Source organism: Anomaloglossus baeobatrachus, chromosome 3 (assembly GCF_048569485.1).
Source record: "Anomaloglossus baeobatrachus isolate aAnoBae1 chromosome 3, aAnoBae1.hap1, whole genome shotgun sequence".
Classification (NCBI taxonomy): Eukaryota; Metazoa; Chordata; class Amphibia; order Anura; family Aromobatidae; genus Anomaloglossus; species Anomaloglossus baeobatrachus.
The window spans coordinates 89,365,427-89,377,664 of NC_134355.1; positions in this window are offsets into that span (position 1 = coordinate 89,365,427).

A 12,238-nucleotide genomic window follows, 5' to 3' on the forward strand; every position below is an offset into this window, starting at 1 on the left:
TACAGTAAATTGTATATCACAGAATAAGCTGTATCTAGTTTATCCAATAGGAGACGTGTTACGTATTCTTGGCACCTAGCCAATAAGGTTATATATATTTGTAACACTTCCGGAAATAAATCAGTCTTACTTTCTATTCATATCCGAGTACGTCTCTCTGGTGTGAGCGAAAGAGAGGGTAATGCATGCTACCACGAGTGACTCATAATTTGGACTGCAGACAGTTTAAGAGGGATGCATGATTAGATTGCATCAACCTAAATTTCGTCCTTATCATTTGGCGCCCAACGTGGAGAATTGCGCAACTCCAGCTGCAGGTGAGATCATTTGTATAATCTCACCTTGCAAACCTCATGCGTGTACTTGCATTTCGAAGGGGGGGGTTGGGCTGTCCCAGTCTAGACACCTAATGACCGCCATCTCGCATGAGATAAGCCGTCCTAAGAGATCCCACACCAAGGTGGTCAGGTTCACCTTAAGCTGTCTGTAATTTATGTAATGTGGTTTTTGTCTGCTCTTTGAGAAAAGCAGAAGTTCTATAGTTTCGTTTTTCTCTGAGTTGAAAGTAGAGGAAAATGAGGAAGTTGTGATATACGCTGGATACATATATATGGATATATATGGTTATATCTGCAGGTGAGATCAGCCACCTGGATGGTGTATATAGTGTCCTTATTGTTATGTCATTGTATTGACCTGTGTCTACCTGTGTAAAAATGTCTGTCTATTTGCAGCAGGTGGAATACTTGCTGGTATCGCTCTAATCACTGTATTTGTTTGCAGCGAGGTGGGCTGCAAAACGAGGAAGTTCTATGTGCTTTGTTCGTTCGTACTTGCAGGTTACGCGAAAAGAGGAAGTTGTGTCACGGGAATATACTTTGATATATTGAAGTATATTGAAGCTGGTTTCTTCTATGAGTGAAGGAGAAACTGGAAAAAAAAAAAATAAATTAACTGTTGTGTATAAGAGGAGATACACTGGTGTGTTAACAAGCCCGGTCGATAGTTGATGTTTGATAAGGCCTTGGACGGACCTGATCTTCGGGGATAGAAGATTTGGAAGGGTTTTCTATGTACATGTGCAGTCTTGTATAAAGTTACAAAAGTGGGGGACTGACCCTGACTGTTACTTGGTATGGTGTTCCTGCTAAGCAGTGAGTTTAAGTTGTACTCATTGGTCTTGTTTTAGTGGATGTCAGTGTATTCTTACCTAGGAATTGAATATACTGGGGAAAACCCTTGATGTCAGGCTTAATCATTGATTATTGATGTTCTGGACGGACCGTTCAAAGAAGGTGTATATAGTGTGAACAGAGGTTACCAGTACATGAAGTAAGAGATAGTGAGGGTGAATTTAGTATCTATCACCCACGTGACACCTCTTCCTGGTAGGACAACCTGTCAAGTTATGGTTTGTGGACTGAGGTAGAAATTCTATGTATTCTGTGGATGTGTATAGTCTCTGGTCCAGAAGAGGAAGTGGATTACGGCATAGCAGACATCCAGATTGACGTGTTAGTTTAGGTCGTGTACCCTTTTTAATATGGGGTCTAATCAGTCCACACCTGTCAAGTTAACGGCAGAAGAATTAGTAAGCGAACGAGAAGGAATGGAAAGATGTTTTGTTAAACAAGCGAGGGATCTTGAAAGATAAAGATCTCCTTATGGATGCTGAGGCATGGTATAGAACGTCAAAAGATGATAGAAAATTGGCATAGTAGATATTTCTATATTGCACCAGATCAGAAAATGGCATCTCAGGAAGTGGCCAAGCCCATTAGAAAGCAATGCCCACCACCCTATATGTCATCCTCAGAGGGTTGGACTTGTGTAGTTTGTCCCCCTGCCCACCAAACGCCCTCCCCAGCCTGCCCAGACGTCATTTCAGGTTGGGCCGCACCCAGTTCCCTTTTCCAGCCATCTTCAGTCCCAAGGCCACTGGCCTATTTGTTGCTGGAGCAGCAGAAGACACCGAGGGGGGGCAGGAAGATGACAATGATTTAACAATGATCCACCCCACCACCAACACTGTCCCTAGTAGAGGTAAACCACAGGTGCTGTCCTATTTGAGGACGTCAGGCCACACATGGCATCGCACCATTATTCCGATAGTCCCAGACAAGAACGCCCTAAATATGTGACATGGAAGCCTCAAGAGGCTGCAGTCCTTGTGAAGGAACACTGAGATATATACACCTATGAGTGACGTGTCATCAATAATTGATGTTTGATACCTTGGACCTGATGTACAGGTGCAGTGTTAAGGAACAAGTGGGTGAAAGAGCCCTGACTGTTACCTGGTACGGTTTTCATGCTAAGCAGTGAGTTGAACGTGGTATACGTACTCACTGGTCTTGTTTTAGTGGATGTCAATGTATTCTTACCTAGAATTGAATACATTGGGGGAGACCCCTAAACTTTGGTCTTAATCGGAATTATTGAGTATTCGATAGACCGTTCTCATGGAGGTGTATGTATATCGTGAATTCTCTCTCTGACATAATATCTCATATATAGTTTTCCCTGAAAGATGTTTTCACCCAGATTAAAGCTGGGGATTCTTTCTGGCCAGTAATGGAGCCAGGTTTGCAGTGAGGGTGTATGTACCTTATCACCCAAGTGACACTGGAAGACGTTTTATGTATAATGTACGCAGTTTTTGGTGTGAAACACCGTAGGAGAGTTGAAAAGAAAGAAAAAAAAAACAAAACAGGGAAGTGTTAGTTTCCATTTCAGTCCTGTGAATGAAATTCGGTGAAGTTTAGTTGTAAATGACACACGTATGTTGAAATGGAGAATTCTAGATGAGAATTGATGAGTAATTCTGAATCTAGCAACTGCACTATGTGTATTTTACCTGTCTGTGAACATAAGAAACATAAGCACTGTGTCCACGTAAGCCCACCCCATTATTCCTGTTCTGAATGTAGATTTCTTTCTGTCACTCAGTGTTTTACTCAGCCCTGGGTGGGGTATGGTATGGGGATATTATTGCAGGGGCTGACAGGAGATAGGGATACGCTGGAGGCTCGGCCCTGACCACCATCAGGTCTACCGTCGAGATGAGGGCGAGTACAGGGTCCCTAGTTACAGGGTCAGCCCAGGGGTCCCTATATAATCCATATTCCCGGTGACAGATTGAATACCTCCTGAATGTAGATGTCACAATACATGACATCTTTCTTTTCACTCTCTCCCAGGACTCTTCAGACGCCATTTTTGGCCAACACCTACTTCCTCTTTTAGCGGCTGTTTCTTATCGGTAATTATCTTTAGTGGACGTTTTAACTCAGACACTACATAGTTCATCTTTAGACGCCATTTTAGTCCAGCCGACACCCGGTTCCCCATTTTTGTTTCAGCAGCCACAGCCACTGCTCTGTTTATTGCTGACATAGCAGGGACTGCAGAGGGGGGAGACAGGGACCTGGAACACACACACTCCATTTTTCCACTAATGAACCTTAGCAGAGGTTATTGCTGATAGTCCTGTGGACCTTTTCCCTTCACTTTTGCATATTTGTTTTTTCTGTATGTTATACAATTTAGTAGACCATATAGACTGCTCACTATTAGTCCTGGTGGACAGTGAATATTTTTCTGCATATGGCAGTTGTTACTTAGCCTAGTTTTGAGATATTTTCACTTGTATGTTATCCTGCCTGGTGTCTTGCACAAGAGTTCCCTGATAGAGAGGGTGAAGGTTCATGTGGTCCCAAGGGGACATTGATCATCAGGAGTTGACATATATTAAAGTTTTCGTTGGCAGCACCCAGTAATCCTTTGTGTCTTAGTTTGCAGGGTCTGACAGGAGATAGGGATACGCTGGAGGCTCGGCCCTGACCACCATCAGGTCTACCGTCGGGATGAGGGAGAGTGCAGGGCCCCGAGTTACAGGGTCAGCACAGGAGAGGTAGAGTAGATACGCTCCACTGCTTTTTCCTAGTTGTGTAGATGTAGTCAGGGGGTGCTGCTTGGTAGTTTCCAAACCCTCATGTGCTCTTTTCTCTTTCCCCGGGGTTTTAGGGGATCTTAGTTTTTAGAATTTCAGTGTTCTCCTGACCCCAAGTTACACTCATTGCTCTTTCTTACAAACCTGGGTATAGTCCTTTGTATCAGGTCTCCGAGAGCCCATATGCAAACAACTACGGCTGGTGACTCCTGAGTTACAGTCGTAGTCACCTGAGTTACAGTCACAGTCACCTGAAGAGTATCATCACGTCATCTCCAGCCCAGAAGTCATTCTACATGTTTGCCATGGAAGAAGATAGCAGTCCTTTGAACACTACTCAGCCAGATTGAACACCTACCTAAAGCACCAGTTGAAGATCAGTGCCCGTATGACATCACTGCTCCCTGACAAAGTCACCATCTCTCGGTGTGGGGTCCTTAATCCTGCTGAACTTCTCCCTCTTCCAAGGGGGGAGTGTCCCACCTCTGACGTGTCCCACCTCTGACACCTTGGTGGAAGAGGTAGTCGACTCTGGCATAGCTGAAACTCTGGATTCGATACCCTGACTTAACACCTTTGGACCCTGACTTAACATCTTTGCGGATGGATCAAGATGTGCATCAAGAAGACGGTTCAACATGGGTATGGTGCTGGTAGCAGAAGACGCTGTGCTGATAGAGCAGTCGCTACCCGCATGCCTGTCTGTAAAGAAGCAGATGTATGTGCTCTCGCTGAAGCCTGCAAGATGGCAGCCAGCATCTACTCTGTGGAGGATAAGAGACTTGATCACTGACAATGGAACTGTACGCCGCCATGAGGCCATAGAAGAACGGATGGAAGCTTTGCTATTGCCAGACAGAGTCGCGGTGAGCAGGGTTGAGGCCTACATTGGAGGAGTCAAGGGAAGCAGTAAGAAGTGCCCTCACTGACAGAACATTCAAAGAAGCCCCAAGACCACTTACGAGAGAAACAGTCAGTCAATCTGTGCTTTTCGAATGACCCAGATGTGAAGAAGAAAGGAAGGATGGAAAGTCTTGAGAAAACGTTGTCCTGACCCTACAAGAGCAAGTCCCAGAAGAAGAAGAGGACTGAGATAGGGTGCAGCTGTGGGCTCCCGGAGACCATAGGAAGTGGCTAGTGACCTGCTTTCACTGCCAGCCAAAGAGATATGGCAGGCCTTAGACACAGAACTGACTCTACACACCCCATACCAGCCACAGAATAGAGGGAAGGTTGGGAGGTTGGGGCAGTGTAGAAAGCAAGGGCATGAGAGTCTTCGCTTGCATTGTTCAGTGTCAGACACACCACAGCAGGGACCACTAGGTTGAGACCCTATGAAATCCTGTTTAGAAGTACCCCCAGATACTTCAACTAAGCTTGTTGTTTGTTTAAACATTTGCCTAATACACGTTTTTGAGTTTTCTCCTCCAGATCCAGCCAGATCTAGATTTCTTCTCTTTTCTCTTTCTCTCATTCCTCTTTTTCTCTCTCTTCTTTTCCTCTCTCTTTTCCTCTCTCTTTTCTCAATCTTTTTCTCTCTCTTCCTCTCTTCTCAATCTTTCTCTCTCTTTTTCTCTCTCTCTTCTCTCACTCTTTTTCTTCGGACGAAGATCCATGCATTCCACTACAAAGAGATGTCGGACCTGCCTGAGACCAGGAGATGGCTGTCTTCCCTCTTCTACCCGATATTTTGTGCCAGGATGATGATATCTAAGCATGTGGACCAAAAGACGACTGTGCATCCCACCTTTGATGATGTCCCACCATCACCGCCTAAGGACTGAGGAGCATGAGACTCTGAGTGAACCCAACCCTGATAAATATTAGCCAATTAAAGGACTAGTGCCACGTTCCCCCTTCCTGAATAACGTGGGCCAGCGGAACATAGCCATGAGGACAGTCTAGAGAACACGGTCAGGATCTGGCTTCCTATGCATAGTCTGTTGGGTGGGGAGATTCATCCACAAGGGATGGGGTATCTCGTATGTGAGTGAGGTAACCATCAGCATTAGGACAGATCAATAGACCTGGAAACGTAAGGAAAGACTTTTTGGCTATCTCCAAAGGGGGGACTGTTAGGGATGTGATTATCATTATTATGAGTATATAGGAGTTACATGGAGATATCCATAAAGAACAAGATTTAAGATGTTGTTTGAACTGTACCCCACATATCATTCTTGGCATAAGACTCAGACAGACAGTCTGGGCTATTCTTGTGACCAGTGAATCATGCTGACATTGCTTAATATAAATGAGGAACCAAGCACATTACAGTAAATTGTATATCACAGAATAAGCTGTATCTAGTTTATCCAATAGGAGACGTGTTACGTATTCTTGGCACCTAGCCAATAAGGTTATATATATTTGTAACACTTCCGGAAATAAATCAGTCTTACTTTCTATTCATATCCGAGTACGTCTCTCTGGTGTGAGCGAAAGAGAGGGTAATGCATGCTACCACGAGTGACTCATAATTTGGACTGCAGACAGTTTAAGAGGGATGCATGATTAGATTGCATCAACCTAAATTACGTCCTTATCAATGTGTAGATCACGACTAGGGTGTCCTCTGGGCAAATGGGACCGGACATCCCGTTGACTCACAAAAATGCCCTCCTTTATGCCGGGCGCAACTATAAAGCCGTAGCCAGTCTTCAGGCTGAATTCCTCCACTACTCCACGGTAGAGAGGACCTCTAACCTGGTGCCTGGCTTTTCTGAGTGACTGCTTTTCCTTCAGATCTTGGGCTGTCACTTCTCCCTTCTGTTTGTCTGGAGAATGCTGCACAGGGGGTGGTCTCGCTCTTGTATGGCGCTGCACTTTATTGGCTGGACTCCGTGCTACTGGCAACTTGCTGTCTGTGGGCTCCCAAGTCACATGCATGCTGAGCATCAAGATGGATAGTTCTTCCTCAGCAGGGGGTGTTGGATTTCTTCCCAGCGGGAGTAGGGTAACATCTCGGCCTCCGTGCCTCCCTCAATTTTAAAGGGTGCTGCATCCTCCTCTGACTGTTTTGGGATCAGCTCTGCAGCCTCCAGGCCTATCCTCCTCTCCCTTAGTGATGTTGGGCACTCCTCCAGTAACTCCGGCAGCAGCGCTGGGGACAGGCATTCTTCAGCATGTGTATAACCCGCCCGGATATTATCTGGAGAAGTGCACAAGTCAGTCAAAAAGTGGATGAATTTTCAAACTTCATAAACATGGATTTCACAGCCTAAACATCCGAGCTGCCCACTAATGGTATGTACAGCCTGTGCCTGATAGTGCCAGTACTGCACTGGGTTTACCTTATATACCAAAATCCTGATGTTTGGTTCCCTTTAAGGTTTCTAAATGCAACCTGTTGACAAATGTCCAATTTTTGGAAGAAGCTTGAATCATTTTCTAATGTTATACAACGCTTTTATCATCCAAACTCATGTCTTCATCAATTATTCTTCAGTCATTGTATTAGTAGTGGAGAATAAGGAGGACACGGGGTGGTGGCACACAGCTAAACATGCATGTCATTATGTAGGAGGTAGAAACCACTTCATCAGGACAACAGAGGCAGAAAACTGCGAGTCGTGGGTAGAAGAAAGAACAGCAGTCAAGCTCCTTGTTTCAAACAGAGCAGTGTTTGGTCGTAGGAGGATGTAGTAGAGGAGATGTAAATGCTCCTTGTCAGGAAATAAAGGGAGAACGCTGCAGTATAAAGTGACACAGCAGTGGCCACCGGTCTCAGGAAGGAGGAAAAGGTGGCAGAATTATGCAGCAACATTTGGCTGGTGAACGCTTTACCTTACTCATTGTTTTACCTCTATTCAAAGTTAATAGACAAACGTTAGATGTAATTGTGCAAAAGAGGCAAACAAGGAACATGTGCAAATCTTTGTACGTTAATCTATTAAAGAGCTGCAGGTAATTGTAGGTCTCCTTCCCTTCTATAGAAGCTGAAACCTCATTCATAATTGTGTTGCTGAAATACTGCTCTACTAAGGCTTCTCATTACAACAAACATAGAAGAAACTCAGGAGGATATTTTAAAGGAATGTTCGGTATAGAAATTATTTATTTTTTTTAATATACAATAGTAGGGGTGTTAAGGCCTAGGCTATAAATCATTTGTCCAGTGTACTATAATAAGATAATCTGTCCTTTGAATGCTTTATGTATTGCTTCTCCACATATACCTAATTGAAATATTAACGGAATGTATAACGAAAACAAATTATGCTTGGGGCTAAGTAGAATAAGTTTTAGTTCATGAATAAGTAACTGATATTCATGAATAGAAGAGATACTTATCTGTAGTTTCAAATAGGTAACTAACATTCTTGAATAGAAGAAATACTTATCTTTAGTTCATGAATAAGTAACTGACATTCATGAATAGAAGTTACTTTTACTGTAGTTTCAAATAAGTAACTGATATTGTTCTATTCATAGACTCTCGTCTATGCCTAGACACGCTTGAAATGCTTTACTAAGTGAATGAGTTAAACCCAAGCAAATTGGTTGGTTAAGAGACAATGCAGAAAAACTGTATAAGAATGTTATGCTTTGAATACAAGGGTAAGAAGACCACAGTGCTTCTCCCAAATAGAGATACGTCTCTGTGTGGTCATTTTCCTGTTTCATATACATCTGCGCGGTTCGGATTCGAAATCCTCCTCTGAGACCCTGAGAGACCCGGAGATCTCCCCCAACTGTCGCTTCTGAGTTACCAGATGCAGTGTTACAAAGGGGACGATTGGAGATGAAATAATATGATGCCAATCATTGCCCAAAGTCCGCCGGGCAGATGACAAGGAAACTAAGGGACTGGTGGACGGATATAGCAACTCAGGAAAACCCAAATGAGAACGAAGGGGATGCTTAAGCGCACATCCCAATGTGTAGCGTGTCCCTGTTAGCTTCACAGGTACACGGGTATCGGTCATGTGTGTAGGGACACGTCAGACTAAGAAAACCAAACAAGTATCGGTCACGTGTGTAGGCACACATCAGACCGAGAAGTAACCCAGTTAGCGTCACTGGGAAACCGAGGACATAGACGCTGAACCGGTCACATGCGTAGGGAGCACGATAGACTGGTAGGATAGCCCGGTTAGCGTACACAAGTCTGCCACAGGCACTGCTGACTACCAATCACGTGTGTAAGGGACATGTCTGACTGCGTGGATTACCCAGCCAGCGTTACTGGGCACCCGAGGACTGGTACACATATACACTAGTCTCCACAGGCACTGCAGACTATCGGTCATGTGCGTAAGGGGCACATCTGACTGGGTGGGCTACCCAGCTAGCGTTACTGGGCACCCGAGGACTGATAGGACAGAGACTGACTCTCACCGTGCCAAGACACAGGTGTACCGAGATACGAATACCTGGTACCGGCACCTAGCCCTGATTAACTCTCTCCTATCGCACACACACACCTGCCACAAGCACTGCAGGAAGAATGGAACCCAAGCATACATGCAGCACAGTGTTCTCACTGAGCTTCAGCAATAGACAATGACGCTTGCGCCTCGCTAAATGAGCACTTAGGCTCAGAACGGTAGAAGACTCTAGCCACCTGATGCCTGTCAGCCCAATACCTCGAGTGACGGACAGGTGGCGCTGTGAGTCAATATGGGAGTCAATGATGGAACTGGACCGGGACTCAGAAGGACCCCGAACCATAACATTACGCAGGTCCTCTGTTGGAGATCCTCATCACTAGGCCATTGTGAAATCACCATAATAAACACCTCTTGCATTGGAAGACCAGTCCTGTACTGAACAAATAAGACATGGATTTATATGGGCACTATCTAATGAGTACTTTTCTTCTGTACTGCCCATAGGCTATAAACTTCTAAGAGGTCCCAATTTTATTCTGCAGTGATGTTGTAAAACATCACTGCAGAAGAGAGCTGCTGCATTGTGCAGCTGTGGGGGCAGGTAATTGGCTGCCAGGTGAAGCAAGACACCCAGCAGAAAAGGCAGATGAGATTTATTATCTTATCTAAATTCTCTATAATTGTATACATAGCAATGAAGAAATGCACTGTATGCAGATTAGGAAGCACAGAGCATTAGATCTCTGGCTGTAAGGATGAGGACAGGATGCCCAGTAAGCACTGGTGTGCAAATAAGAAAATAATTTTCTCCTGTAACTAGGGCTATTATACCAACCCCAGTTACGGGGAGAAATAGTCATAAAAGATGTATTAATGTGTTCTAAAGGACCTCAAAGGCCTTATAAAATCATATGGAAGGCATAGAGTACAAATAAATTAAAAAAAAAAAAAAACTTAAAAAAACAGACACTGCCGTTCTGAATCACTATTTCTAGACCCACCACCATCAAAAACATATGTCCAAGATATAAAAATATGTTGTATAGAAAGAGGAAAACATTTTAACCCCTTTAGGACGAAGCCAGTTTTGTACTTAATGACCAGGCCATTTTTTGCAATTCTGACCAGTGTCACTTTATGAGGTCATAACTCTGGAACGCTTCAACGGATCCCGGTGATTCTGACATTGTTTTTTCGTGACATATTGTACTTCATGATAGTTATAAATTTAGAACGATATTTTTTGCTTTTATTTGTGAAAAAATCGGAAATTTGATGAAAATTTTGAAAATTTTGCAATTTTCAAACTTTTAATTTTTATGCCCTTAACCCAGAGAGTTATGTCACACAAAACAGTTAATAAATAACATTTCCCACATGTCTACTTTACATTAGCGCAATTTCTGAAACAAAATGTTTTGGGGTTAGGAAGTTAGAAGGGGTCAAAGTTCATCAGCAATTTCCCATTTTTTCAACAAAATTCACAAAACCATTTTTTTAGGGACCACATCACATTTGAAGTGACTTTGAGAGGCCTAAGTGACAGAAAATACCTAAAAGTGACACCATTCTCAAAACAGCACGCCTCAAAGTACTCAAAACCACATCCAAGAAGTTTATTAACCCTTCAGGTGCTTCACAGGAACTAAAGCAAAGTGGAATGAAAAAAAGCAAAAAATAAAATTTTACCTAAAATGTTGCTCTACCCCAAATTTATTCACTTTTAGAAGAAATAACACAACAAAATGAACCCCAAAACTTGTTACCCACTTTCTTATGAACGCGCCAATACCCCACATGTGGTCAGAAACCTTTGTTTGGACAAATGGGAGGGCTTGGAACAGAAGGAGCAATATTTGAATTTTGGAAAGCAAATTTGGCTGAAATAGATTGCGGGCACCATGTTGCATTTACATGTCCGCCAAGGTACCTAAACAGCAGAAACCCCTTACAAGTGACACCATTTTGGAAACTAGACCCCTTAAGGCTTCTATCTAGGGGTATAGTGAGCATTTTGGATACACAGGTACTTCACAGATTTTGATAACGTTACGTTGTCACATTGAAAATTTTCATTTTTTTCTCAAAAATGTTGCTTTAGCATCAATTTTTTCACTTTTTCAAGAGGTAATTCCAAAAATGTGACCCCAATGTTTGTTACCCACTTTTTTATGAGCGCGGTGATACCTCACTTGTGGTCTGAAACCTTTGTTTGGAGAAATGGGAGGGCTTGGAACGGAAGGAGCAATATTTGAATTTTGGAAAGGAAATTTGGCTGAAAAAGATTGCGGGCACCATGTCGCATTTGGAGGACCCCTAAGGTACGTAAACAGCAAAAAAACACCACAAGTGACCCCATATTGGAAACTAGGCCCCTCAAGGAATTTATCTTGATGTTTGGTGAGTACCCTGAACCCCCAGGTGCTTTACAGAAGTTTATAACGTTGAGCCATGAAAATAAAAAAATAAAATTTTACCACAAAATTGTTACTTCAACCAGGTAGCTTTTTTTTTCACAAGGGTAACAGGAAAAAAATCACCATGAAATTTATTGCGCAATTTCTCCTGAGTTTGTTGATATCTTGTATGTGGTGGAAATCAACTGTTTGGGCACACTACAGGGCTCAGAAGAGAAGGAGTGCAATTTGACTGCAAAATTGGCTGGAATCAATAGCGGACGCCATGTTGCATTAGGAGAACCCCTGAGGTGCCTAAGCAGTGGAGGTCCCCCACAAGTGACCCCATTCTGGAAATAAGACCCCTCAAGGCTTTAATCTAGGTGTATATTGAGCATTTTGAATACACGAATACTTCACAGAATTTGATAAGCTTAGGTTGCCATATTGAAATTTTCATTTTTTTCACAAAAATGTTGATTTAGCGACACATTTTTCACTTTTTCAAGAGGCAACAACAAAACGTGTACCCCACAGGTTGTTATCTAATTTCTTGT